A 5,623-nucleotide genomic window follows, 5' to 3' on the forward strand; every position below is an offset into this window, starting at 1 on the left:
ACTCAAAGTCAGCTTTGTCTAGGCTAGATGGTGCCTAGCACAGGAATCTAAGGGAAGCATGGCTACATTTAGAGTTTTTGGAGAGAACATGTAGCCAGAGGGACAGTAGGTGAGTGTGAATTAGGCACCCAAAGCGAGCTCGGGTCCTGAGCTGAGACCCGGAAGAATCAGTGAACCCTCTTAGTGTGGGTCTTTTCTTCATTCTTATCAGCAGCTCCTCTGCTCAGATCTGCCTCTTTCATCAACTAATACTCACAGCTCTCTCATTTCCAGACACTTTCCTTTAATTGTGTGTGGGATCATATATAGTATCAGGGAAAACTATCCATCGCAAGCCTGATTATAGACACTGGGAAATTAGCAAAGAGAGAAGAGGTTCTGTTTTGTTTTGTTTACCATTTGTTTAACATATGTGATCTGCTTACCCGTGGTGTCAGTGCCTGTAACAATTATACATGTAACCCAGATGTTCCCCAGGGTCTCTCACCATAGGCAAGCTCAGTGACATGGACTCAGATTCAATTTCCAAGGCCTATACGTCCACAGAGCCCTTCCCAAGAGTCTGGAGACCCTAGGGGACTCACATGCTTGGTAACTTTGCCTCTGGGGTCCTGATTCTGGCATGAATCTCTATGACCCAGATGTGAAACTCAGCCACACACTCAGACAAATAACCAAAAGCATTCATGGGTATAATTGGATTTTTTCTCAGTTGGTAAAAATCTTAAATACAGAAGAAACAGAGAGCTGTCTAACAAATACCCACGCCCTCCAACTCTTTGAATTTAATGTTATTATTTTACAAGATTGGCTTTTGATTTTTTTTAATCTAATAGGGTTAAAAGTGACCTATCTTACGTACGTCTTCCTTCCCAGAGGAATCCACCGTAGGGAATTTGGTGTCTGTCTTTCCAAATCTTGTTTTTATACTTTTACTCATAAAATGTATCCATAAATGTTTGCCTTATGTGCTTTTATAATGCTATTATATTCCATTTTCTGCAAGTTGCTTTTTTATGCAATAATGTGTGAGTTTTGTTTGTTTGTTTGTTTTTGAGACAAGAGTCTCACTTTATTGCCTCAACCTCCCAAGCAGCTGGGATTACAGGCATGTGCCACCATGCCCCTGCTAATTTTTTGTGTTTTTAGTAGAAACGAGGTTTCACCATGTTGCCCGGGTTGGTCTTGAGCTCCTGAGCTCAGGCAATCTGCTCTCCTCAGCCTCCCAAAGTGCTGGGATTACAGGTGTGAGCCACCGTGCCTGGCCTGGTTCCCGTTTTTGTAAGGAGATTGGAATGAGATGCAAATAAACAGAGAAGAGATTATATCTAAGAGATACAAACAAGTCTCTCTGCCGCCCTCACTACCTGGACATAGACCCACCAAGCAATTCCACCTGCTGCTTCAACTCGTATTATTCCCAGTCGTTTACCTTCTGGCTGGCAACCTTCTCCTCCTTACCTACTTTTAATGCTCCTACCTCCATTCTGTTCTCTCTACCTTCTTCGCAGGGGCAAAAAATAAATTCCTCCCATTTTCTCATGGAAAGCTCTTAATCATGTCTTCTGTTACTAGGGGCCTGGTGCTCCCGCCTCCAGTTTGTGGTTCCTCAAACACAGTTCCTTCTTGTGTCAGTTAAGGATTGCAACGTAGCAAGCCCACCCCAAAACTTAACTGTCTTAAAACAATACTACTTATTAGCTCATGAATCTCTGGGTCAGCAGTTTCGGCTGGGCTCAGCTAGGTATTATTTCTGGTCTTGGCTGGGTTCATTCAGGCACTGTGGTTAGCCAGGTGACTCTGCTTCAGGGATTGGTTGACTGTCAGTTGGGACAACAGCAGTGACTTGACCACTCGTCTCTCCTGCTCCTGCAGGCTAGCCAGGGCCTGTTCTCACAGTAGCAGCAGGACTCCAAGAGCGACAGAAGCAGCATGCAAGGCTTCTGGAGGTACAGGCTCAGAACTGGCACGATGTCACCTCTGCCTCATTCTATTGACCGGAGCAAGTCACAGGCCAGCTTAGATTCAAGATGTCAAAAAATAAACTCCATCTCTTGATTGGAGAAGCTGCAAAGTCACATTCCAAGGGGCCTGGAAACAAGGAGGATGGGAGGACTGTGGGTTGGATTCTCTGGGAAGCAGACTCTGAGATGGAGATTAACATGCAGGAAGTTACTCAGGGAGCACTCTTGGGATCAACAGCAGGGGAAGAGCAGAGAAGGAAGCAGGATGGAGCAGAGGGAGAAATTGAAGTGCAATGTCAGAACAAAGGCTTCCACTGACCTCATGGAGACCTCTGAAACTGGAATAGGTCTTCCAAGTTGTCCTGAGTAGAGGTAAGGGGACCAGGCCTCTAAGCTCCCAAGCTGATCAATCATTTATGCAGACTGCCCTGAAAAGGCAGCAGCCAAGGAAATTCCCAAAGAGGGCTTACAGCCAAGAATCATCTGCCAACACTTCTCCCAGTAGCTGGTGGAATAAATCCTTCATTTCTCAGTGGGGGAGGAGGGGTGCCTGTGCCAAACATCACAGTCCACTCGACTGCCACCTCTCCCTAAGAATGCTAATGCTTATGATAAAACGCTTGTCACTTGCTATATATGTATACATTAAATATTTATAATCACTTACTAAATGCATCGCCTAACTTGTACAGATTTTAGAAGATCACAATGCTAAATGTCACTCCTTTGAACTTAGTCGTCATAGTTTCATTGCTCATTTATCTAGGTCATCCGCTCGAAACTTTACGGGATGAGGAGAAACAGCTTCTCCCATCAGAAACCTAGGGAAGAGCCGCTCGCTGGCTCCCACTCAGGGGGAGGGTCATCGTGCGCCTGTGCCTGAGTGGGAGGAGCCTTCGCGCCTAGGCCTTTCCCTCAATTTTTCTTCTTCCCCTCACCCACCCTTCCCCCACCCCACTCCCGCACTGGGGCTTCCTGGTTGGCGCTTGCGCAGGGAACTCAGCGCTGAGACTGTCTAAAGCCCCAGGAAAAATGGTGGAAAATTCACTGCTGCCAGGAAGAGCGATTTATGACTTTGTGCTTCTCGTAAGCTCCCAATTTGGCTTCATACTTTACCTCGTGTGGGCTTTTATTCCTGAATCTTGGCTAAACTCCTTAGGTTTAACCTATTGGCCTCAAAAACATTGGACAGTTGCATTATCTCTCTACCTCCTTATTACTATAGTAATTGGCTGTGTGCTCTTGTTTGGGATTAACATGATGAGTACCCCTTCACTCAACTCCATTCATACAATCACAGACAACTATGCTAAAAATCAACAGCAGAAGAAATACCAAGAGGTGGCCATTCCAGCATTAAGAGTTATTTCTACTAGTGAAGTAAACCAAATGTTATTTCTTGCAGCCAAAGACCTTTACACCAAAAACTGAAATGTATGTGGCCATGCTAATGAGAGGTGAAGCTGGCTGGGCTTCTGGGTCGTGGGGGGGACTTGGAGAATTTTCTGTCTAGCTAAAGGATTGTAAACACACCAGTCAGCACTCTGTGTCTAGCTAAAGGTTTGAAAATGCACCAATCAGCACTCTGTAAAAACAGACCAATCAGCACTCTGTAAAATGGACCAATCAGCAGGATGTGGACGGGGCCAAATAAGGGAATAAAAGCTGGCCACCGAAGGCAGAAGTGGCAACCCGCTGGGGCCCCATTCCCACACTGTGGAAGCTTAGTTCTTTCGCCCTTCACAATAAATCTTGCTGCTGCTCACTGTTTGGGTCTGCACTGCCTTTATGAGCTGTAACACTCACCATGAGGCTGTGCTCTGCGGCTTCATTCCTGAAATCAGCGAGACCAGGAACCCACGGGAAGAAAGAAACAACTCCAGATGCGCCACCTTTATGAGCTGTGACACTTACTGTGAAGGTCTGCGGCTTCACTCCTAAAGTCAGTGAGACTGCGAACCCACCAGAAGGAAGAAACTCTGGGCACATCTGAAGGAACAAACTCTGGACACACCATCTTTAAGATCTTAAGAGCTGTAACATTCACCGTGAAGGTCCGCGGCTTCATTCTTGAAGTCAGTGAGACCAAGAACCCACTGGAAGAAATAAATTCCAGACACACTAACACCAAGCATTTATTTATTTATAAGTTTTTGCCATCATAATTTTGACCATAAATTAATTCAACCGTTTCGTATTAATAGAGATGTACAAAATGTAAGTTGATCTTCTCTTAGATTATGTTCAATGAATATTGTAAGTGCTCTCATGTATTGTTAATGAACAGAATAAATAAAATACTGCATTACCATAAAAAAAAAAAAGTCTAAGCAAGAACCATTTCAAGCCATGCTGGCAACAGAGTCACCAAACTGCAGTTAAGTTATAGACACAATGTTCTTTGTAGTTCTTTGGAGAGAGAAAGACTGAGATCTGGGTCATGGAGAGATGATCACTCAACAGGGAATGCGGAAAGCTAGGATAAAATTTGGCTGGCAAATCAGGTCGTGAGAGAAAAAAGAGACCAAGTGAGGCATTGAAAGATAAAGAAACAGACTGGGCGCGGTGGCTCATGCCTGTAATCCTAGCATTTTCAGAGGCCGAGGCGGGCAGATCGCCTGAAGTCAGGAGTTCGAGACCAGGCTGGCCAGCAGGGTGAAACCCTGTCTCTACTAAAAATACAAAAAAAATTAGCCAGGTGTGGTGGTAGGTGCCTGTAATCCCAGCTACTCAGGAGGCTGAGGCAGGAGAATCTCTTGAACCCGGGAGGGGGAGATTGCAATGAGCCAAAATCCCACCATTGCACTCCAGCCTGGGCGACGAGTGAGACTCCGTCTCCAAGAAAGAAAGAACCCCACGAGGGCAGCTCTTGAAATATGGGAAGACATTTTATGCCTTACAGAGGCAAGTTGTTTTGGCAAAATTCCAGGAGAGCTGTCAAATCAGAATTTGGGAACCTGGGTGGAGAATTGATTTCACCTGCAACAAAGGAGACTCCCTATGACCACATAGAAAAGCCTCTGCTTTTTGGAAACCAAAGGCTGTGACCTTCAAATGCAGGCTTATAGATAGGAACAAACTAACAGGTCAGACCAAAAAGGAGATGACAGAGGTGGCCAGTTGGAAAGTTCTGGGAGAACCACAAAATGCCAGAGTCTTTCAATTAAAGTGGAAAAACCAGTTTACAGTGACTCAATGGAAAGACAGGGATCATGCCATGTGTTGTTAGCTATTCTGTTTAGTCCTCCAGATCTACCCTTCACCTTCTCCACCAGTGGTGCTGTGCCCCAGAGATTCACTTTAACGGAATATATCAAAAGGATTCTTTACTCCCTGACTTTCTATTGGGTTTGCCCAATGGGAGACACATGGAGGATACTAGAGGATGGAAGAAGAGAGAAATGAGGGTATTTATTTACCCAGATCCCCCTCCACTGGGGCCGAGGACTGGAACCATCATGGAAGATCCTTTTCGCAACTCCAGCTCTTTCCACATTCATGGAAGCACTCCTTCTCCCTGCCCCATAATGTACCCCCCTCAACAGTCGCAGTCTATGGGGTGCTTCCCCCATTCCTGTTGGCTTCCCTTAACCATTCTTACAACTTTATAAATACTTTCCTGGCCAGGCAGGGTGGCTCACACCTGTAATCCCAGAACT

The 5,623-nt window shown here is 45.5% G+C and overlaps 1 pseudogene across 2 annotated transcripts; it reads left to right on the forward strand.

Moving 5' to 3' along the window:
- The first annotated feature begins 2,927 nt into the window (after positions 1-2,927).
- LOC105528424 lies at positions 2,928-4,223 on the forward strand (annotated as a pseudogene). 2 transcript variants are annotated; one of them, XR_001004349.1, is made up of 2 exons: positions 2,928-3,405; positions 4,081-4,223. The product of XR_001004349.1 is annotated as a phosphatidylinositol N-acetylglucosaminyltransferase subunit P pseudogene, transcript variant X1 (transcript). The 2 variants fall into 2 exon arrangements; XR_001004350.1 differs by having other exon boundaries at positions 2,931-3,411; positions 4,085-4,215.
- The last annotated feature ends 1,400 nt before the right edge of the window (positions 4,224-5,623 follow it).

Source organism: Mandrillus leucophaeus, unplaced genomic scaffold (genome assembly GCF_000951045.1).
Source record: "Mandrillus leucophaeus isolate KB7577 unplaced genomic scaffold, Mleu.le_1.0 Scaffold716, whole genome shotgun sequence".
Lineage (NCBI taxonomy): Eukaryota > Metazoa > Chordata > Mammalia > Primates > Cercopithecidae > Mandrillus > Mandrillus leucophaeus.